The sequence below is a fragment of the Mesoplodon mirus genome (assembly GCF_964341445.2).
Source record: "Mesoplodon mirus genome assembly, chromosome: 3".
NCBI lineage: Eukaryota > Metazoa > Chordata > Mammalia > Artiodactyla > Ziphiidae > Mesoplodon > Mesoplodon mirus.
In genome coordinates, this window is record NC_138978.1 from 55,973,976 (window position 1) to 55,998,502 (window position 24,527).

A 24,527-nucleotide genomic window follows, 5' to 3' on the forward strand; every position below is an offset into this window, starting at 1 on the left:
AGAAGAAATCCAATAACCTATGGCTGATTATTTAAACTGTAAGTATGCTTGCCTTATAGGTAAACTGGAGTTTCCTGTCCTCAAGCTTTTTCCTTAGATTGGTTCTGTGTGTACCTAGGAAGAGGGATTGCATGGAGGGATGTTCCCCTTCAAGTATTCTAAAGAAAAACAAAATCCTAATCTCCAAACAGATAAGATATCACAATTCTCATTAGCAGCCAAGGCTATTGAATGTCGTTCAGAACACTCAACCTATTATCAGGGACTGTACTCTAAAGAGCCTCCTAAAATTTCTTGTGGAACTGTTTTAGATTTCTCTATTAGACAGCTTCTTCAGTACCAACGGTCTCCCATTGTCTCTGCATTTTCTGTTAACAAGAAGGAAGGCCAGTAATGGTTGTTGAGGGACAGAGTTGGTGGCCTTCCCAATAACTATCTAAGTCCTTCCTCCCTGCGAACAGATGCCCAGCACTGCTCAGGTATCAGACAGGAAGCCCAGGGTCTCTTTGCCAGTGATAGGTACAGAGGTACACATGGAACCCAGTTTTAGACAATGAGACATAGGAGTAAGACTGCAGTAGTGAGTAGGAGGCTTCTGGGAAAGATTTCTTTCCTGATATAAGAGGGAGTGCTGTGAGCAAGAGCTCCTCTCACCCTGCTCTCCCTGCTGATGAGATGCTGTCCTTTAAACAAGTGATGCTTGGAATTTCAGCAGCCATCTGGAAACTAATGTAAAATGTAAAAATCCCACTTAAAGCAACATTTGCCTAGGAGAGATCAAAACTGATGTGTTTTTATCACAACTTTTTCTAAACAGCAGAACCTGATAAAGGACAGTGAACTTTGAAGGACCCCAGGAATCAGATCCCTACTGGACAAAACTGAAGACCCTTTGCTGACCAATGAACATCGCCACCAATACTGACAAATCCTGGACAGCTAATGGATTTACTCTGCTCTGTCCAGAGTACTAGTTTCTATCCTTAGTTAGCCTAGCCACCATGAACCGCTCCTTCTCATTTAGCTCTTAAAAACCCCTGACTTCTCTCCTTCAAGAAACATCTCGGTGAATTTCTTCAAGGATCTGTGACCCCTTGACTATTAATTTAATAAACTGGCATTTAAAAACAAGCAAACAAACAAAAAAAACCTACGGTTTGGTTTTATTCGCTACATGAGCGTAGGGAAGCACATGATTCTCCAGCTCTGTTACCTAGTGATGTTGCTGAATCAACCCTAAAACCTCCCACCACTACTAGACCTCTTGCTAAGTGAAACTTAAGTATCCTATATCATGCCAGATATTCACAAATTACAGCCCATGAGCCAATAAATAAAGCTTTATTGGAACACAGCCATGCTCCGCTGTTCATGTATTGTCTTTGGCTACTTTCGTGATGTACCTGCAGAGTTGAGTGGTTACAACAGAGACAGCATGGCCTGCAAAGCCTAAACTATTTACTAGCTGGCCCTTAACAGAAAAAGTTTGCTAACCTCAGTTTTAAGTACTATTAGGTGAATTTTCTGTCACATCATATTGAAAGCACGGTGGAAATGATACAGCTATATTTTGGCTATTTCTTCCATTCCCCGGGTCCTCCCAGTAAACTCCCAGTAAGATTACTCCTGCAAGCACTGTCTGGTGGGCCATGGACAGGATCCAATACCTACTTAATCTACAATCTGTACAACTGACCTTATCACTGTCCAGTGACCCCAGCTCTTTCTCAAGTCTGTGGCTGAGCCACGCTCTGTCCCAATATGAATAGCACACATGTAGTCTGGAACATTCTTAGAACGGTTTCCTTCCCCTTGGCTACCTTCTATTCATCTTTTCTGGCTTAGCTCATAGGTCATTCCCTCAAGAAAAGACTCCCTGACCCACCAAATCTGTCATATCCTATTTTATGGTCTCATGAGATGCTAAATTTCTCTATCAGAGCACTTATCAAAAATTGTAATAAGGCATATGTTGTGCAATTAGTTTTTATTCTCTCCCTTCCTTTTTAGAATAAAAGCTCTGTAAGTGCAGGGGCTATCTGTCTTGTTTTCCTTTATGCTCAGTGCCTAGAATTTTACCTTATATGTAAAACACACAAAATAGATATTAACAGAGGAATGAGGAATAAGTGCATGGAACAAATAGTACCAACCGTAGTTTGAACCATGTGAAGTCTTATGTCCTTTACTAGACCATGTCTATCTTTCAGAAATATAGAAATGACTCCAGTGTGTTAGGCTGATGTGTTTTTGATGAGTCTGAGAGTGTCCTGATAAGTGTGCCAAGATCTGGCACCATGGCCACCCAACCTGGCTAGCACGCTCCTCAATTTTCTAATATGACATGTCAGTTGCCTAATGCATCCTCCAGGTACTCTTGCACTTGTGTATGTCAACTTCTGCTTACCTACAGAGGGAGCTGTGCCCCTCACCAGCTATGTGCCCTTAACTGGCTACTTGACCTTCCTTTTCTTATCTGTAAAATGAGGACCTGGTACATAGATTAGAGATTTCCCTTCCCACTGTGAAGAGGATGTGTAAACTTCTGCCTAAACTTAGACACCATCACAGAAATAAAGAGGAAGAGGGGAAACACCTTGAGAAGGAAAATGTGGTCCCGATAGTCTGTGTTTTTTTTTTTTTTTTGCGGTACGCAGGCCTCTCACTGTTGTGGCCTCTCCCGTTGTGGAGCACAGGCTCCGGACATGCAGGCTCAGCGGCCATGACTCACAGGCCTAGCCACTCCGCGGCATGTGGGATCCTCCCGGACCGGGGCACGAACCCGTGTCCCCTGCCTTGGCAGGCGGACTCTCAACCACTGCGCCACCAGGGAAGCCCCCGATAGTCTTAATAGCAGAATCCATAGAATATTTACCTGGGACAGTTTTAAACTCAGAGACTACATTACCTTTCTTTTATCTTTTCTCTTCTTTTTTAACAAACTGTTTTCTGCTAATCTTATTTCCATTCTGTTTAAAGCCTGGAGAAGAACAGCTTAAGACCACTCAGTGGTTGTTCCTACCCTTTCAGTGGCCTGAGCAGTGGGAGATGCAGACCAGTCCTCAGTGGCGGGCTGAGGGCTCCTGTCTTGTGCAGGAACTTCTGGGCAGGCACAAAGAGGCACCTGCGCCTTCAGACCCGTCTGCAACCACGGGTAGAATACAGTGAACTTGGGAGCTGCAGCAGTCCATTCACCCTGATGCTCCTCCTTGGCCATGGCCTTCTCAGCATGGCCTGCTCTTCCTTTTCAGTCTCTCCAGCACCTCTGTAGAAGCAGAGATCAGGCGTGACTCCCCCAGGGTGTGCACACAGGATGGTACCACGCATGTGCAGAACTTCCTGGGCCAGGATCCACCACCTCAGACCCACTGAGTGAACTCCCTTGTTGCTGCAAGGATGGCAGTGTCCACAGGGTGCAGAGGAGAGTCTGTGTTACAGGGAGCAGTGGTAGGTGGGTTAACACACAACACCTCTGTGAGAGGCTGGTCGTCAGCCCTGGGATCAGTAACCCCCAGAAGACGCGGCCCCTGGAAGGCTGCCTGGATCTGGTTAGTGAAGGTTCCAGGAGTGAAGCGGACAGCAATAGGAGTGGCTCCAGTGACAGCAGCAAACTTCAGCACAGCCCTCTGGCCAGTGTTCCTGGAAGATATGACACTGATGTGTCAGTTTTTAAATGGTAACAATGGCACAAGCCATCTGCAGAAGCTTCTCCCGGGTCCCCTTCAGATCTATAATGTAGATGCCATCGCTTTTCTTTTAAGAGATGTATTGTTCCATTTGGAAGTCAAGGTTGGTGCCACCTAAGTGGGTTCCTGCTGCTTGGAATTTAAGGACATCCTCTTCCTTCATTTGTGGGACATCAAGCGTTCTAAACTTTGTGAACGTTTCCCTTTAAGTTACAATGAGAACCCAAGACAATGCTGTATGGACTCCTCTCTGGGTAGTTGAGGAAAGGCTGTATTACCTTTCATTGGCAAGTCTGAAGTTTTCTTCACCCATCAACAAGCATGGGATCTTGAGAGTAAAATGGATCCAGAAGGAAAATGTCACTTTCAGTTATAACATCAAGTTTCATTGAGCCTCAACCAAAGTTTCAGTCTCACTCCCAATTTAAAATTTCTGTTTTTCCCAACATCCCCTGATTTGCAACCCTCAACATAGGCCTGAGTCATGGGCAGGAATCTTCAGCGGCAAATGAGAAGTGTATGTCTGGGTGTATTCTCCTCACTTCTACTGGATCTCCAGATTTGGGGTAAAAGAGAGGGGAAGAGGAAGAAGAGAGAGAGACATCCTTTCCTAGTGCTGCTGTTAATGTTTTATGTCTCCCTCAGCTACTCCTGCCTGTCTCTAGAGGCTTCCATACCCTGGTCTTTGGCCAGTTGCCTGTGGATTACTTGGAGGCACCCTGAGGACCTACACACTGTGCAGCCCCTGACATTCATGTGAGTGACACACAATCCAGCTGATATCTTGCCCTCCTCCACTCTCAGCTTTTGCAATCACCTTACTGCCATTTTCTGCTGGGATGACCTTCAAGGAACTTTAAATCCAGTTACCTTCAAAATATCCTCTGGGCCCGTGGAAAACTCAGACATCCCTCCCATGTTGAATAGTGGCGTCGCTGTTCCTCTGTGGCTTTTTCTCCTTACCCTGCTGTTGCCAACTGCTCCTCTGGCTCACCCCTTCAGGGTGCTCAGACAAGCCATGCTGGGCTCACATACGCCCCCACCTATAGGGAAGGGATCATGTGTCAAAATCCCAAGAACTTTCTCACTCTCCTCTGCTTGGGAGGCAGTACCTTCATGGGCCTGAGACTGTCTATAACTCAGCCAGCATCCAGAGAGGAGTGAGAAGCCAGGTTCCCCTTCTTGTAGGCATCCCTGATTTCTTGGAGTGGTTCTCTTAGAGCTAGTCTCATCTGACCTGAGAAGTGAGTAACTCATGGGGAACGGAGGAGTGATGACACAACAGTTCATATGCAACCAACAACTCATTAGTAAGAGGTTCCTACTTAAGCAAACTGAATTTGAGTTTCTTACCTTTTCTTATATAGGTGGTGGGGTATTGCAAGGCTATCTGGTCTACCTTTTAATAACGTCTGCATATGTACCTAGCATCTCCATTTTAGAATGTGAGGGTTCTTTCAGCTTTGCAGCTGTAGCCCAAAGTCCATGACAAGAGGAGCCCCATTTAACATCCTGTTAAATAAATTTAAATATATATAATATAATATTTTACCAAATTTGGATCATATATTTTATAACTTCCTTTTTCTTACTTAAAGATGCATTGCAAAATTTCCCTTGTTACGAAATGTGCTCTGAAATGTTTTTTGTTTTTGTTTTTGTTTTTTGCGGTACGCGGGCCTCTCACTGTTGTGGCCTCTCCCGTTGCGGAGCACAGGCTCCAGATGCGCAGGCTCAGCGGCCATGGCTCACGGGGCCAGCCGCTGTATGGCATGTGGGATCTTCCCGGACCGGGGCATGAACCCGTGTCCCCTGCATCGGCAGGCAGACTCTCAATCACTGTGCCACCAGGGAAGCCCCTGAAATGTTATTTTTAATACCTGTGAGAGGGAGACAATCTCTCACAGCATCAGTAGTATTCAGGCTGGGTCTAAAAGGGTGAGTCATAGTTTTCTAGGGAGAGAAAAGGGAAACCTCTATTAAAAGATATAGAATCAAGAAAGAACATCAAATGTTTTGGGAACTGGGTGGAGGAGGAAGGGACTTGATCTACACAATCCTGTGAAATTGGAGGGTAAATACTTATTACCGCTATGATTACTATTACTATTATGATTCATTTTATTTTCAAAAGAGGAAACTGAGGCTTAGAGTAAGAGATCTCTCAGTGGTAAAGCCAGAATTCAAAGTTAAGACTTCTGGAACCTAAGAGGAAACTGAATATAAGAAGGAAAGTTAGAAAGTAAGGAGCCCAAAGTCATGACAAGGAGAAGGGGTACACTAGAAGTGAGAGGGTGAGAAGGGAAGGAAAACCCTCTGTCCGTTTCCAATTCAATCCCCTTTGTTCTCAGAGAGGCCTGGGATGTTGACCACCAACTTCCCTCATCTGATGAGTAAAGTGTAATAAATGTATGCTTTTCCTTTTTGTAGAAACGTGAAGTCATTTCCAAAATTAGCCCTGTCCAACTGTTAAAATCCCCAAGTTCCCAAACTCTCGCAACAGGAAACAAGCAGTGGACATCCAGATGTTTCTCCTCCCAGTGTTTGTGTAGCGTTTGCATTTATCTTTTTCTTGTCAAATCATGACTTTATGAAATGCTTTATTATGGTGATTGGTCATATGCACAGAAGTCCTAGGAAGGGAAACTGAGGGCAGCCTGGGCATGGGGTGACACATAGCTCCTTAGCCAATGATCCATCTCGGAAAAACATTTCTGAGAGCCACACTGCCAGCAAATGCTCAGAGTTAAGGAATTCACCAAGTATGTGACTCAGTTGAGACTGCTCCTTTTCTTTATGAAGAGAATTAGCACAAGGAACAACCTGATGAACCACCCTTTGGAGGTAAGAAGCAGAAGGATCTGCCTGAAAATAATGTAATCTACCAAAGGCTGTGAACACCAAAAGGACATATTCCCGCAGGAAGAGAGGTGAATGGAAGATGGGATGGTAAATAATAAACAGACTATCACCTTGGGTATCATTAGTTATCTCTCACCTTGTGCCAAGAAGTGGGCTATAAAATGTCAGCATTGTACATACACTGCCTCTGCTAATCCTCAGAACAATCCTAAGAAGGAAGTACTATTTTCCTGCCCTGTTTATAGATGAGGAAACTGAAACCCAAGACAGGTTAAGAAACTGAAAATGTAATACATCTAGTAAGTGGCTGAGCTGGGAATCCAACTTAGGTCTCAGTCCAAAGAGACTATGCATTTGCCTCATCATTATGTTGTGAGTGCAATGGACATAATTCTATCATATGAAAAAAAAAGGGGTGGGGACACTTTTTGTTCTGATTCTCCAAGGAGGAGATGGGATTTTGCCTCAGTTTCTAACAACACCAGAACTGTCTGTTTTTCTCTCTTTTAGTAACATTTTAATGAGGGTCTTTCTCTTCCTTCCTCTATGGCACCTATTTTGCTTAGGCATTGGGGTCACTTTTGATCACTTTTCTTGTCTTGTTTTTTTTTTTTTTTTTTCTTTTTGCGGTATGCGGGCCTCTCACTGTTGTGGCCTCTCCCGTTGCGGAGCACAGGCTCCGGATGCGCAGGCCCAGCGGCCATGGCTCACGGGCCCAGCCGCTCCGCGGCATATGGGATCCTCCCAGACCGGGGCACGAACCCGTATCCCCTGCATCGGCAGGCGGACTCTCAACCACTGTGCCACCAGGGAGGCCCTCTTGTCTTGTTTTTAAGCTGGCATTGTTTCATTATTTCTTTGAATCCCAAAGAAAGATATGAAAGGCAAACAGCACATACCTGACAGGTCACGGCGATTAGCAATGGAAACAACAGACAAACAAACAAACCAAAACAGCTAGAGGATTGGATCCTAGAAGCCTTTCTCCTGCCAGGTAACTGGTGACCAAAGTGATCAGACTTTCAACTCATATCACACTGGATTATTTGATCTTTTTTCCTCCTTTTTAATTATGATCTTAGCCAAAACTCCATGTTCTTTGTCCCACTATTAAAGTGAGGGAAGGAAGAAAAAACAAAGATAAATATAACCAACTTTATTTGGATCTGCTATGTCTCATTAGCAATTTTATGGTTTGGGTATAGAGTAATACTTAGTCCAGAGAAGGCATTTGCTCTTTCTGATTTATTTTTTAAACTAAATGTTTAATTGTTTTGTCCCCTTTGGCCTCACTGGAGAAAGGTCTATATCCTCCATGCACATACTGTAAGAATGGGCATCAACCGAAGTCAAACATCTGCTCACCAGACCTGCCCCTAAGTCTTCTTCTTAAGCACCAGGGGAAGAATCTCAAGTTAGACTCCAGTTTGACTTTGCAAGAATGCTGCAGAATCCTCTGTAGTGTTTTTGCCTCTCACCTTTCCTGGGAGTTTATAGGGGGCTTTGAAGTTCCTCTGAACAAACAGGGTCTCTGTGTTTCACTATTGCTGAGCCAACCCTGGGGCCTTGGTTCCATCAGCTCCTTATTAAGTGTTTAGTAATTCCAGTTTCCACCTTTTGGTCTGGCTTGCTTTGCACACATCTGGAGAGAATTAGCTCCCAGGCCTCTGTAACATACCCATTTTGTGGTTCTAGGGAGAATTGTGTGCTAGGGGATGTTGCTGCCATTAACGAGCTTTCTTTATGGTGTTTAACTGTAAAAGGTACCCTCATTAATATCAACAAAGAGAAAGTGAGGCTGTTCCACCTCTATTTAGCTCTTGCCTTCTTGACTGTGCGTGAGCCCTTCTTGCTGAAAAAGAAAGAATAAATATCATGAAAATGGGAATGATGTACAAGATAAAAAGAATAAGAATCATAAGAATAATTCATCATAAGAATAATAATAACAACAATAATGTCCAGACACTTTAAATGAGTAGAAGTCTATCCCTGCCCGATTCATGTACCTACATGTGCCTTTTAAGCTCTTGAAATGTGGCTGGTATATATGTATTAAGGTTTACTGGGTTTTTTTTATTTTTTTATTTTTTGCTTTATAACAAATTTAATCAGTTATACATATACATATGTTCCCATATCACCTCCCTTTTGCGTCTCCCTCCCACCCTCCCTATCCCACCCCTCCAGGCGGTCACAAAGCTGATCTCCCTGTGCTATGCAGCTGCTTCCCACTAGCTATCTACCTTACGTTTGGTAGTGTATATATGTCCATGCCGCTCTTTCACTTTGTCACAGCTTACCCTTCCCCCTCCCCATATCCTCAAGTCCATTCTTTAGTAGGTCTGTGTCTTTATTCCTGTCTTACCCCTATGTTCTTCATGACATTTTTTTCCTTAAATTCCATATATATGTGTCAGCATACAGTATTTGTCTTTCTCTTTCTGACTTACTTCACTCTGTATGACAGACTCTAGGTCCATCCACCTCATTACAAATAGCTCAATTTCATTTCTTTTTATGGCTGAGTAATATTCCATTGTATATATGTGCCACATCTTCTTTACCCATTCATCTGATGATGGACACTTACGTTGTTTCCATCTGCGGGCTATTGTAAATAGGGCTGCTATGAACATTTTGGTACATGTCTCTTTTTGAATTATGGTTTTCTCAGGGTATATGCCCAGTAGTGGGATTGCTGGGTCATATGGTAGTTCTATTTGTAGTTTTTTAAGGAAGCTCCATACCGTTCTCCATAGTGGCTGTACCAATTCACATTCCCACCAGCAGTGCAAGAGTGTTCCTTTTTTTCCACACCCTCTCCAGCATTTATTGTTTCTAGATTTTTTGATGATGGCCATTCTGACTGGTGTGAGATGATATCTCATTGTAGTTTTGATTTGCATTTCTCTAATGAGCAAAGATGTTGAGCATCCTTTCATGTGTTTGTTGGCAGTCTGTATATCTTCTGTGGAGAAATGTCTATTTAGGTCGTCTGCTCATTTTTGGATTGGGTTGTTTGTTTTTTTGTTATTGAGCTGCATGAGCTGCTTATAAATTTTGGAGATTAATCCTTTGTCAGTTACTTCATTTACAAATATTTTCTCCCATTCTGAGGGTTGTCTTTTGGTCTTGTTTACGGTTTCCTTTGCTGTGCAAAAGCTTTTAAGTTTCATTAGGTCCCATATGTTTATTTTTGTCTTTATTTCCATTTCTCTAGGAGGTGGGTCAAAAAGGATCTTGCTGTGATTTATGTCATAGAGTGTTCTGCCTATGTTTTCCTCTAAGAGTTTGATAGTGTCTGGCCTTATATTTAGGTCTTTAATCCATTTTGAGCTTATTTTTGTGTATGGTGTGAGGGAGTGATCTAATCTCATACTTTTACATGTCCTTATCCAGTTTTCCCAGCACCACTTATTGAAGAGACTGTCCTTTCTCCACTGTACATTCCTGCCTCCTTTATCAAAGATAAGGTGACCATATGTCCGTGGGTTAATCTCTGGGCTTTCTATCCTGTTCCATTGATCTATCTTTCTGTTTTTGTGCCAGTACCATACTGTCTTGATTACTGTAGCTTTGTAGTATAGTCTGAAGTCAGGGAGCCTGATTCCTCCAGCTCCATTTTTCGTTCTCAAGATTGCTTTGGCTATTCGGGGTCTTTTGTGTTTCCATACAAATTGTGAAATTTTTTGTTCTAGTTCTGTGAAAAATGCCAGTGGATTGCATTGAATCTGTAGATTGCTTTGGGTAGTAGAGTCATTTTCACAATGTTGATTCTTCCAATCCAAGAGCATGGTACATCTCTCCATCTATTTGTATCATCTTTAATTTCTTTCATCAGTGTCTTATAATTTTCTGCATACAGGTCTTTTGTCTCCTTAGGTAGGTTTATTCCTAGATATTTTATTCTTTTTGTTGCAATGGTAAATGGGAGTGTTTTCTTGATTTCATTTTCAGATTTTTCATCATTAGTATATAGGAATGCCAGAGATTTCTGTGCATTAATTTTGTATCCGGCAACTTTACCAAATTCATTGATTAGCTCTAGTAGTTTTCTGGTAGCATCTTTAGGATTCTCTATGTATAGTATCATGTCATCTGCAAACAGTGACAGCTTTCCTTCTTCTTTTCCGATTTGGATTCCTTTTATTTCCTTTTCTTCTCTGATTGCTGTGGCTAAAACTTCCAAAACTATGTTGAATAAGAGTGGTGAGAGTGGGCAACCTTGTCTTGTTCCTGATCTTAGTGGAAATGGTTTCAGTTTTTCGCCATTGAGGACGATGCTGGCTGTGGGTTTGTCATATATGGCCTTTATTATGTTGAGGAAAGTTCCCTCTATGCCTACTTTCTGCAGGGTTTTTATCATAAATCGGTGTTGAATTTTGTCAAAAGCTTTCTCTGCATCTATTGAGATGATCGTATGGTTTTTCTCCTTCAACTTGTTAATGTGGTGTATCACATTGATTGATTTGCGTATATTGAAGAATCCTTGCATTCCTGGAATAAACCCCACTTGATCATGGTGTATGATCCTTTTAATGTGCTGTTGGATTCTGTTTGCTAGTATTTTGTTCAGGATTTTTGCATCTATGTTCATCAGTGATATTGACCTGTAGTTTTCTTTCTTTGTGACATTCTTGTCTGGTTTTGGTATCAAGGTGATGGTGGCCTTGTAGAATGAGTTTGGGAGTGTTCCTCCCTCTGCTATATTTTGGAAGAGTTTGAGAAGGATAGGTGTTAGCTCTTCTCTAAATGCTTGATAGAATTCGCCTGTGAAGCCATCTGGTCCTGGGCTTTTGTTTGTTGGAAGATTTTTTATCACAGTTTCAATTTCAGTGCTTGTGATTGGTCTGTTCATATTTTCTATTTCTTCCTGATTCAGTCTTGGCAGGTTGTGCATTTCTAAGAATTTGTCCATTTCTTCCAGTTTGTCCATTTTATTGGCATAGAGTTGCTTGTAGTAATCTCTCATGATCTTTTGTATTTCTGCAGTGTCAGTTGTTACTTCTCCTTTTTCATTTCTAATTCTATTGACTTGAGTCTTCTCCCTTTTTTTCTTGATGAGTCTGGCTAATGGTTAATCAATTTTGTTTATCTTCTCAAAGAACCAGCTTTTAGTTTTATTGATCTTTGCTATCGTTTCCTTCATTTCTTTTTCATTTATTTCTGATCTGATTTTTATGATTTCTTTCCTTCTGCTAACTTTGGGATGTTTTTGTTCTTCTTTCTCTAATTGCTTTAGGTGCAAGGTTAGGTTGTTTATTCGAGATGTTTCCTGTTTCTTAAGGTGGGATTGTATTGCTATAAACTTCCCTCTTAGAACTGCTTTTGCTGCATCCCATAGGTTTTGGGTTGTCGTGTCTCCATTGTCATTTGTTTCTAGGTATTTTTTAATTTCCTCTTTGATTTCTTCAGTGATCACTTCGTTGTTAAGTAGTGTATTGTTTAGCCTCCATGTGTTTGTATTTTTTACAGATCTTTTCCTGTAATTGATATCTAGTCTCATAGCATTGTGGTCGGAAAAGATACTTGATACAATTTCAATTTTCTTAAATTTACCAAGGCTTGATTTGTGACCCAAGATATGATCTATCCTGGAGAATGTTCCATGAGCACTTGAGAAAAATGTGTATTCTGTTGTTTTTGGATGGAATGTCCTATAAATATCAATTAAGTCCATCTTGTTTAATGTATCATTTAAAGCTTGTGTTTCCTTATTTATTTTCATTTTGGATGATCTGTCCATTGGTGAAAGTGGGGTGTTAAAGTCCCCTACTATGAGTGTGTTACTGTCGATTTCTCCTTTTATGGCTGTTAGTATTTGCCTTATGTATTGAGGTGCTCCTATGTTGGGTGCATAAATATTTACAATTGTTATATCTTCTTCTTGGATCGATCCCTTGATCATTATGTAGTGTCCTTCTTTGTCTCTTCTAGTAGTCTTTATTTTAAAGTCTATTTTGTCTGATATGAGAATTGCTACTCCAGCTTTCTTTTGGTTTCCATTTTCATGGAATATCTTTTTCCATCCCCTTACTTTCAGTCTGTATGTGTCTCTAGGTCTGAAGTGGGTCCCTTGTAGACAGCATATATATGGGTCTTGTTTTTGTATCCATTCAGCCAATCTGTGTCTTTTGGTGGGAGCATTTAGTCCATTTACATTTAAGGTAATTATTGATATGTATGTTCCTGTTCCCATTTTCTTAATTGTTTTGGGTTCGTTATTGTAGGTCTTTTACTTCTGTTGTGTTTCTTGCCTAAAGAAGTTCCTTTAGCATTTGTTGTAAAGCTGGTTTGGTGGTGCTGAACTCTCTCAGCTTTTGCTTGTCTGTAAAGGTTTTAATTTCTCCATCAAATCTGAATGAGATCCTTGCTGGGTAGAGTAATCTTGGTTGCAGGTTTTTCTCCTTCATCACTTTAATTATGTCCTGCCACTCCCTTCTGGCTTGTGGAGTTTCTGCTGAGAGATCAGCTGTTATCCTGATGGGGATTCCCTTGTGTGTTATTTGTTGTTTTTGCCTTGCTGCTTTTAATATGATTTCTTTGTGTTTAATTTTTGACAGTTTGATTAATATGTGTCTTGGTGTATTTCTCCTTGGATTTATTCTGTATGGGACTCTCTGTGCCTCCTGGAGTTGATTAACTATTTCCTTTCCCATATTAGGGAAGTTTTCAACTATAATCTCTTCAAATATTTTCTCAGTCCCTTTCTTTTTCTCTTCTTCTTCTGGAACCCCTATAATTCGAATGTTGGTGCGTTTAATGTTGTCCCAGAGGTCTCTGAGACTGTCCTCTGTTCTTTTCATTCTTTTTTCTTTATTTTGCTCTGCAGCAGTTATTTCCACTATTTTATCTTCCATCTCACTTATCCGTTCTTCTGCCTCAGTTATTCTGCTATTGATCCCATCTAGAGTATTTTTTATTTCATGTATTGTGTTTTTAATCGATGCTTGATTCATCTTTAGTTCTTCTAGGTCCTTGTTAACTGTTTCTTGCATTTTGTCTATTCTATTTCCAAGATTTTGGATCTTGGAAATAGAATCTTGGATCATCTTTACCATCATTATTCTGAATTCTTTTTCAGGTAGACTGCCTATTACCTCTTCATTTGTTAGGTCTGGTGGGTTTTTATCTTGCTCCTTCTCCTGCTGTGTGTTTTTCTGTCTTCTCATTTTGCTTATGTTACTGTGTTTGGGGTCTCCTTTTTGCAGGCTGCAGGTTCGTAGTTCCCATTGTTTTTGGTGTCTGTCCCCAGTGGCTAAGGTTGGTTTAGTGGGTTGTGTAGGCTTCCTGGTGGAGGGGACTAGTGCCTGTGTTCTGGTGGTTGAGGCTGGATCTTGTCTTTCTGGTGGGCAGGTCCACATCTGGTGGTGTGTTTTGGGGTGTCTGCAGACTTTTTATGATTTTAGGCCACCTCTCTGCTAATGGGTGGCGTTGTGTTCCTGTCTTGCTAGTTGTTTGGCATAGGGTGTCCAGCACTGTAGCTTGCTGGTCATTGAGTGAAGCTGGGTGCTGGTGTTGAGATGGAGATCTCTGGAAGATTTTCGCCGTTTGATATTATGTGGAGCTGGGAGGTCTCTTGTGGACCAGTGTCCTGAAGTTGGCTCTCCCACCTCAGAGGCACAGCACTGACTCCTGGCTCCTCAATTTGGGATGATTTGTTGTCCATTCATGTATTCCACAGATGCAGGGTACATCAAGTTGATTGTGGAGCTTTAATCCGCTGCTTCTGAGGCTGCTGGGAGAGGTTTCCCTTTCTCTTCTTTGTTCTCACAGCTCCTGGGTCTCAGCTTTGGATTTGGCCCCGCCTCTGCGTGTAGGTCGCCGGAGGGCGTCTGTTCTTCGCTCAGACAGGACAGGGTTAAAGGAGCAGCCTCTTCGGGGACTCTGGCTCACTCAGGCCGGGCGGGAGGGAGGGGCACGGAGTGCGGGGCGAGCCTGCAGCGGCAAAAGTCGGCGTGACGTTGCACCAGCCCGAGGCGCACCGTGCGTTCTCCCAGGGAAGCCGCCCCTGGATCCCGGGACCCCGGCAGTGGCGGGCTGCACAGGCTCCCGGAAGGGCGGTGTGGACAGTGACCTGCGCTCGCACACAGGCTTCTTGGCGGCGGCAGCAGCAGCCCCAGCGTCCCACGCCCGTCACTGGGCTCCGCGCTTTTAGTCGTGACTCGCGCCCGTCTGTGGAGCCCCTTTAAGCAGCGCTCTTAATCCCTTCTCCTCGCGCACCAGGAAACCAAGAGGGAAGAAAAAGTCTCTTGCCTCTTCGGCAGCTCCAGAGTTTTCCCGGACTCCCTGCCGGCTAGCTGTGGCTCATTAGCCCCCTTCCGGCTGAGTTCTCGCCGCCAGCCCCAGTCCTCTCCCTGCGCTCTGACCGAAGCCCGAGCCTCAGCTTCCAGCGCCGCCGGGGCGAGCAGACAAGCCTCTTGGGCTGGTGAGTGCCGCTCGGCACCGATCCTCTGTGCGGGGATCTCTCCGCTTTGCCCTACCCAGGTATGTGGGGAGTTTCTTGCCTTTTGGGAGGTCTGGGGTCTTCTGTCAGCGTTCAGTAGGTGTTCTGTAGGGGTTGTTCGACGTGTAGCTGTATTTCTGGAGTATCCGTGGGGAGGACGGTGATCTCCGCGTCTTACTCTTCCGCCATCTTACCCGGAAGTCCTAAGGTTTACTGTAAGTATAAACCACACTCTAGATTTGGAAGACTTAGCATAAAAAATGTAAAATATCTCAATAATTTTTACATAGATTATCTTTTGAAATGATAATAATTTGGAGATATAAGGTTAAAATTAATTTTACCTGTTTCTTTTTAGTTATTTAATGTGGCTATTAGAAATTTTTTAATTACGCAGATGGTTCATCTGTGTGTTTTGCATCATGTTTCTATTAGACAACAGTGCACTGAAGGACCAGACAAATGATTTAACAGGGTATGACTCTGGACTTGCAAGAGTCCCATGACTGGGTCTTCCCTGGTGGTGCAGTGGTTGAGAGTCCGCCTGCCGATGCAGGGAACACGGGTTTGTGCCCCGGTCCAGGAAGATCCCACATGCCACAGAGTGGCTAGGCCCGTGAGCCATGGCCGCTGAGCCTGCGCATCCGGAGCCTGTGCTCCGCAACAGGAGAGGCCACAACAGTGAGAGGCCCGCGTACCCCCGCCAAAAAAAAAGAGTCCCATGACTTGGAATCCATGTGACATCAAAGTGAACAGGAGAGATGTCAAAAGAAGTATTAAGAAAATGTCATCCTGAATCTCAACAAAGAGGAAAAGGTGGCTATTGGAAACTACTGACTGGTAAGCTTTTTCTCAGTACAAAATTCTAGAATCAATTATTAAATACAACACTTACAAGCGAATTAGAAAACAAGTAGATGAGTACAAGAAACCAGCTGAGTTCACTAAAAACAAGGCATACCACATCAAATTCACTACCATTTTTGATGAAATGGTTGCACTGACAAATCTAGGGAATTATATAAACATGCCTGATTTCAGCAAACTGTTAGACAAAACTTCTCATGACATCCCTGCAGACAAATTTCAGACAGTTGTGTTGGATAATAGTAATTGGGTAAAACCACAACTGGTTGAATATTTGTATTTAGTCTTTAAAATTTACCTATAGGAAGGTCTATAGGGGAGGTCACAAAACTAAAAATTAATTGAATTAATATGATGGTTAACAAAATCAATACTCAAAAGAGAATGCATCAGTAATTGGAATATGGCATACAACCACCATAAATGTAAAGTGCTTAGCTCATAAAATGAATTGTGTAGATACAGCACTAAGGTAGCCTGGCTTGAAAATAATTAATTAATGACAAGAATTAATTTTTTTAACTAAATGTGAACTATACTTTTGGAAAAATATCACAGGAAGTAGTAGTCTCACTTTATTGTACTTAATTGGCTAAATCCAGAATATTTTGTTCAGTTCTTGGATAACTACAATGGTGGGGGGTGGACAGTCTTAACAATGAGAAAATGAAGGCCCTACATGAAGACTGACAAAGAGGAATCTTGGTGGCTATGACATGAGAGCTGTGTTCATTGCTATCACTTGGAGAGTGTGGCCATTCTGCTTTGCTACAAAATACAGGTAGATCCCAGAACAATTAGTGGAAGTTACAGGAAAGGTAGGAACAGACCATTGTGAAGAATTTTTGGAGCTCTCCATGGGGAGAGACTGGGTTCCTATGGCATTCATCAGGAATGTTAAAGAAGATACTTCTACACTGGAGGGATATCGAAATAAGTGAGTTCTTTAAATTTCCAATTCTAAAATCAGAAATTCTATTAATATAGGGAGTCTTTAAATACTCTGCACATTTCTGCTTTGGTGAGATCAAGCTAAGTATCACCTGGAAGTTTCTTGAAAATGATGAGGCACCAGAAATTAGACTGTCAGAAAACCTTGTGCGTTCTGGCTCTCTGTGTATGTTTGGGTGTGGGGATGAAGCTTTATAGGATTTACCAATTTCTGTGGTGTAAATACTCCTACCGCAGCAAATTTTAAGCTACCCACAGTTTAACAACTGGCTCACAAATTTCCTGAAAGTTTAACATGGCTTTCACAGTCAGTATGAGCTGGCTCTAGTTATCTGCTACTAACCCATCACCTGGTGGTCAGAATGTGGTGTCAGCAAGACAGATTCAATCAATCAAATATTGGGTATTGTTTTTTGTTTTTTCATGTTTGCTATGGGTCACACACTATGAAAATTGTTAACATGTGACATGGTATTTTCCCTCAAAGAATTTAAGGCCAACTAGTAGGGGAGGAGAATGGGCTGGGGGGACAAAGATTAACACACACAGAACAAATAGAGAGTATTTTAGGACATAGTACAGGAGCTGACCATATAGGTCTATGCTGGTAAAGCTGTGAAGGCACAAGAGCTAATGTTTACTGAGCGTTGAAATGCTCCATGTGCAGTGTGAGCCACTTTTCATAACTCAAGACTCATAATCTTAACCCTGTAAGGTTGCCATTGTGCCATTATATGAGTGAGGAACCAGAGCTCAAAAATATCAAGACGCGAACCTGAGGCCACACCACTGGTAGGAACACAAGACCCACTGAATCTACACATCCAGTTCATTCCACCATTCTGTCCTTTGCATCTTCAGGGAAGGAGGAGGTAAGCCTGGGATGGTGTGGCTCCTGGCCCTGGCTGACGCAGAAAGCAAGGCAAGGCAGATGGCACAGAGGTCATGCTCCCAATCCCCACCCATGCACGCTGGAATGCTGCTCCCCTCTGCTCCATCAAATTGACTGGGAGGTTGATTTTGAGTTTTTATTAAAAGTTCCAGCTGTGTGAGGGCAGTAAATAGCTCCCTGAGCCTCGGTTCCTCTTCTTCCATAAAATGAAAAGACTATCTAATTTACACTTTGCTGAGATTAAATGTGTTAATTTTACAAAACACCTAGCACCATGGCCAGCACAGAGGAAGCATTCCATAAATATTAAAATCCTTTCCCTCTACACAGCTGCATGGTTCTCTCCCTAGCTGGACTGTCGTATGTGTCTTTATGTCTTCAGCAATTAGCACAGTGCCTGGCAGAGTCCAGGTAAGCCTTGTTCAGTTACAGCAGTGATTCATCCCTCTGGGACCAGAAATACTTTTTACATTAAATAAAACAAATATATATATATATATATATATATATATATATATATATATATATATATACACACACACACATGTAAAGATCCATTCCAATGCTGAGAAGTCAGTGTACGCTTTTCTCGGGGCTGGTCATTCCATACAAATAAGGACATCCTGATGGTCCGCTCTGCTCAGCCTGAAAGCTGCCTCTATCTCTTTATTAACTTCAACGAGGTGTCATCTTGCTGCCATGATCTTTCCATTCTAGGGAGTTGTTTGTCCCATTACAGTAACAAGTGATGGTGCTGAGGTTGCCACTAAGAGTCCAAGGAAGAGTGTCATAAGGGAGGCTAGAGTTCAAGTAGGACAGCTCAAGGCAAGTTCAGTCAAGGAAACCAGTGGTGAAGGTCATGGGGCTGTTGGTGAGGCCCTCGGATTTTTACTAAGGACCTCATGTCCATCACTGCAGCCTGAGAGGGCTGACCAGTAATTGCACAGATGGGAGCTGGAAGCCTGAGGCTTGTCATGACTCCAGGGGATTTGAAGAGAACAGAAAAGTGGTTGGCAACAGACAAACTCCATAAGATCAAGCAAAGGCACCCAACCGTGCTAATTCTCTCTTTCCATTAACTCTTCTCCCCCTACCCAGAGCTGCTTACCAAGGTGTGCCTATAGGCAGGCGCTTCCTCACCTGTGCACGCAGGAACCAACTATGAAATCCACCTATGTATGTTCTGTAGAATCTGGCTCTAATTTTAGCAGACAGCACGAGCTGTCCTCTGGTTTTTATTAAAATCCATAAGTAAGAGAGTAATTCATACTCCAAAATGTTACAGACTTACTATTTACATAGTGAAATTGATTGAAAACTGTTTTGTTGTTTTCTGCTTTTCTCTATTTGGCAATTGTTCTTTCATGAGCCTGGAATACTTTTGTATTTTTAAAAAGAGTAAGAGTTTCATGTCAGAAACAGAAGTATAGACACAAAAATTTCTATCGCTAAAGACTTTGAGAACCATATTCCTAGAGCTCTGATGATCAGAAAGTCGACTTATTGGGGCATTTTCCTCCACTTTCTGTACATCTGAGTAAACTTTGTTCTGGGACTTCCAATTGAAGATTGAGAAATACACATTATAATTAGAGGGATGAATAATCAGTCGAATTCCCTAGCACTTACTGCCATTTGAGTTCTAGGTGAAGTGCTTGGAAAATGATGGCTTTTCAAAAGCTGGGCTTTCTCAGCGTGGAATGATAGGATATGGGACAGGTCTTGGTCCAATGTTTGTCAAGCATCAGCTGTGTGCTGGGCACTGCTCTGGGCACTGGAGATATAGAGATCATTCATGGCTTCACTCTAGCTAGGAAGGTAGATATGAAAGCAATATCGCAGTACCAGGGGGTGACTTATGTACAGAGGGTGTGGTGAGTGCTCAGGGCAGGTTTCACAGAGCCCGGGACATTTCCAAAAGCTTCCTTTTAGGGTAGGAATTTGCTTAGCAGACTAGACATGGTTGGGTGGTAAAGAAGTGGTTAGAGATACAGGGAATCTGGCAGAGAGAAAAAATGAAAGTAGGATAAGGACCTTGGGACAAACTCATTTAAAATTCTCCAACACACAACAGCTCTTGTCCCAAATAAGAACTGAGGCTAGTGGGCCATTCTGAGCCCCGATTCCACCCAACACCTATAAGTCCTGCCGTGTACTCAGTATAAGTATGGTGATGATTAAAGAAAACCACATGACATCATCATCCAAAGTCACTTGATGATCAGAGAGTTGTCTTACTGTGGTGCTTCCTGTCTTTTTGGTAAATGTGTAGAGAAAAAGTGAAACTCTGAGGCTGCCCATTCAAGAATGAGAAATTGCATATTAGAATTAGCATAACAAATACTTATGTTTTGTATAACCTATCAGAGATCCTGGAATGGCTTTTCCTGAAAGAATTTACAATCTGGACACTGTCCTACCACCTAGACAGGCGGGAAGGGAAGGGAGTGTTGCCACCAAAGTTGCTTGCTCTGTCATCGATGGCCTTCCAGCCCAAGAAATAAAAATAATCGCAAGGTAATTTTAATCTTTACTGAGTTCTGTTGAAACATATCAAAGAGAATCCCCAATGCACAGCAAAACATCTTAAAATTGCCTTTCCCATCTCTCTCTTGTCGTATATATCACACATTTATGGCTCCCTCCTCCCAATTCTTTCCTCCTTCGCCCAGTATCCCTCCAAACTCTCTTAAACCCAGCGACAAGAGCACTTGTCTTCTCTCCCCCAGCTCCCATCCCGCCTTTCTGAATTTATTCCTCCCAAGGCTGGTAGCTCCCTCTCCCTTTTCTAAAGTAAATCAATTTCACCTTTCTGGCCCTATACTCCAATCAACACCACAGTATTTTTATATTTGTGGCAGAAGTTTAATAGGCAGAATGGGGGGATGCTTTGCAGAGGCTAGAATACCCAGGGGAATGATTTGTTTTTCTTGTCATCTGAACAGCAAGCATTTTTAGCCTCTGCTGGCAAAGTTTCTCTGTGGTGGCTCCCATATTTTAGGCCTCGCTCACCCTAGAAACGTAAGCCTTCCCATATCAGAGAAGCTTGATGTAAAATGATCTTCATGAGCCTATTTTCTGGAACTTACTTGTCTTTCCTTTTTACTCATAGAAAATTTGAGTCTCCTCTCCTTTACTCCTCAAAGGTGGCTAACTATAAGAATGTTATTCATGGGAGACGCAAGAGGGAAGGAACAGATGTATATGTATGACTGATTCACTTTGTTATAAAGCAGAAACTAATAATAAAAAGAAATGAGTAAAACTTAAAGCTATATAAAAAAAAGAATATTATTGATGATACAACAAAAAAAGAAGCAGACACACATATAGAGAACAAACTAGTGGTTACCAGTGGGGAGAGGGAAAGGGGGTGCTATATAGGGGTAGGGGATTAAGAGGTACAAATTATTAGGTATAAAATAAGCTACAGGGCTTCCCTGGTGGCACAGTGGTTAAGAATACGCCTGCCAACGCAGGGGACATGGGTTTGAGCCCTGGTCCGGGAAGACCCCACATGCTGCAGAGCAACTAAGCCCGTCGCCACAACTACTGAACCTGCGCTCTAGAGCCCATGAGCCGCAACTACTGAGCCCGCAAGCTGCAACTAGTGAAGGCCACGCACCAAGAGCCTGTGCTCCACAAGAGAAGCCACCACAATGAGAAGCCCGCACACGGCAACGTAGAGTAGCCCCCGCTCACTGCAACTAGAGAAAGCCCGTGCGCAGCAACGAAGACCCAACGCAGCAATAAATAAATAAATAAATAAATGTATTAAAAAAATAAAAAATAAAATAAGCTACAAGGATATATTGTACAAGGAGCATTGCCAATCTTTTATAATAACTATAAATGGAATATAACCTTTAAAAATTGTGAATCACTATATTGTACACCTGTAACTTATATAATATTGTACATCAACTTCAGTTAAAAAAAAGACACCATTCATGTAGCGCTTGTCATCCCCACAAACCCCAAGGGCAGGGGGCTCGTCCATTAGCGCTGTCCGTGGAAAATGCCATGCACCCATTTCTTACTGTAGTTAGTATTTGTTGAAGTGGATCGAACGTGAGCATAAGTTTCTCAAAGGGTCTTTTAGTCTGTTCTCACTGACGTGAAACCTGGAGCACACACGATGGTATCTCCCCATGTCTCAAGCCACCCTATGAATGGGTGACCCGGAAGCAGTCTTCTTCTCACAGGATTTCCTCTGATATCAACACTGCAAGCCAAGGGTCTTTAAGGACAGAAAAAAGCCATTTGTTTTTCCTTTCCTCTGAAAAGTGACCAGGTGCAAAGTTTTCCACCCAACTCCTGACTTCTCTGAGCCCACTCTGGCATTTGAAGAGTTAATCTGTTGCCACCTAGTGGCTCTCGGCCAACCTGCGGGACCCCCAGCTCACAGAAGAGGAGGGGCGAGGGTAGTGGGGTGAGGTTGCCTTGGTGAAGGGACAAGGTTCCACAGCGGCTTTGTCTTCCCACCCCCGAGTACTACTTAGAGGGGTTGGCTTTTTGAAAACGTATTCCCTTTCTCCTCTCCCTCCCTCCCTCCCCTGCAACTGGGGCCTGTTTCCGCTAGACCTGAGGCAAAGCAGTAGTGCAGGCTAGGATTTCTTGCAAGTTTTCCGCTGTGGGGTGCCGCAACAGCTGTGACCCTGGCTTGATTTTGATGTAGACTTCAAGGGCACCGTCCCCAGCAGGGGGAACATTTTTACCTCAGGAGCCTATTCACATTGGTAGCCTTGGCAGGGAAAGTTCCAGAAGCTTTGATTACACAAATACCTCTGCTAAGTACAGGCCCAGTCTTGGCAACCTGTGGAGAGAGAATGTGCACGTGGGCTGATTAAACCAAACGACCGTTTCCTTTGCTGGGGCGGGGGCTGAGGGTCTTCAGCTTGGAAATGATTTTTTCCTTGGCTGTGTTGCCTGGAAACTTGGAGGGTTTAATTAGGACTGGGGAGGTTTTGGGCTTCTGCAGCTGCCTCTGCTCTCCCCCAGGGTTACTGAGTGTGTGTGTGTGTGTGTGTGTGTGTGTGTCCCCGGCAGTGCAAGCCAAAGCCGTCTGGAGGAGTAAATTGTGTACCGCGGCAAATGTGACCCTTTTTATTTCAATTGATTTTAGTTAATAACTTTGAACCTTGTAAACCACAGAGAGGCTGCATGCGGTTTACATATCGCGTATTGGAGCTGGACAACTAGGTGGAAGTGGTAGCTGTTACCTTCTTACCTACATCCATCAAGGGCCAATCTTTGAAAAGTTTTCTCAATGTTCCCAAGTATGTACAGGAAGAACGGCCCTGGGTCCATGTCTCCCTGGTTCTGTGAGTTCCAAGGGAGAAGTAAGGCAGAGCCCAGTCTACCCCAATTTTGTTATCTTACTTCGTTAGGAAAAATCAACAAATTAAAATACAATCTATTAACCCTTTATTGACCTCAATGTACTTTATTCATCTCAACATTACCAGTTAGTTATTCTCCCGTTTGGAGATTTTGAAGAATTGAGGAGAAACATTTTCTTTTCCATTTTTCTTTGGTATGTGTGTATGTTTGTAGTTATTTATTTTTCAACTACAAATATTATACATATGTATGTTCCAGTTACAAAAATGTTAGAGACAGAAGTATAACCTCTCTTGCTCAAATGCAGATTTTCTGGCTGGAGTCAAGGCTGATCTAGGCACATTTTGGCCCATCTCTTCTTCCTTTCCTCCCTCTTTTCTTTCCTCCCTTCCTTTTCTCCTCCTTTCAGTGGAAGATTCAGAAGCATAGTCCCTCCCTTTATCGAGTCCACAGAAATGAGTTATAGCATGCTATATGTGTTAGTTCCTAGGGCTCCCATAACACAGTACCACAGATTGGGTGGCTTAGACAACAGAGCTGTGTTGTCTCACAGTTCTGGAGGCTAGAAGTACAATATCAAGGTGTCAGCAGGGTTGGCTCCTGCAGAGGGCTGTGAGGGAACTCTGTTCCATGCCTCTTCTCTAGCTTCTGAGGGCAACCTTTGGTGTTCCTTGGCTTGTAGATACATCACCCAGATCTCCACCTTCAACTTCACATGGCATTCTCCCTGTGTGTGTGTCTGTCTCTGTGTCCAAATTTCCTCATTTTATAGGAACACCAGTCATTTTAGATTAGGGCTACCCTAATGACCTTACTTTAACTTTGTTACCTCTGTTAAGACCCTATCTCCAAATAAGGGCTCATTCTGAAGTAGTTTATGTTAGGTCTTCTGCATCATTTGGGGGACCCAGTTCAACCCATAACACAAGGTAAAGCAACAGCTATGTGTACTTGGTACTGTGGTCAAAACCAGAAGGGAGTACCAAAAAAAAAAAAAAAGCCAATAATGGGATATATTAGCATAACTACTTTTTTCTTTTCCTCTTTATTTTATATTTTAAATTAAATTAATTAATTAATTTTATTTTTGGCTGTGTTGGGTTTTCATTGCTGCGTGCAGGCTTTCTCTAGTTGCAGTGAGCAAGTGCTACTCTTCGTTGAGGTGCACAGGCTTCTCACTGCGGTGGCTTCTCTTGTTGCGGAGCACGGGCTCTAGGCACATGGGCTTCAGTAGTTGTGGCTCACGGGCTCTAGAGCACAGGCTCAATAGTTGTGGCACACGGGCTTAGTTGCTGTGCGGCATGTGGGATCTTCCCGGACCAGGGCTTGAACCCATGTCCCCTGCATTGGCAGGCAGATTCTTAACGACTGTGCCACCAGGGAAGCCTTCCTCTTTAAATTTAATGTTTATTTTCATTAACATTATACATATACATATATGAAGGAGTCAACTATTTTTATATGGCTTATTATGAAA

The 24,527-nt window shown here is 42.8% G+C and overlaps 1 pseudogene across 1 annotated transcript; it reads right to left on the bottom strand.

Moving 5' to 3' along the window:
• Nucleotides 1–2,995: 2,995 nt before the first annotated feature.
• LOC309801460 (small ribosomal subunit protein uS2-like) lies at nucleotides 2,996–3,863 on the bottom strand (annotated as a pseudogene). Its single transcript has one exon. The product of its transcript is annotated as a small ribosomal subunit protein uS2-like (transcript).
• Nucleotides 3,864–24,527: the final 20,664 nt, after the last annotated feature.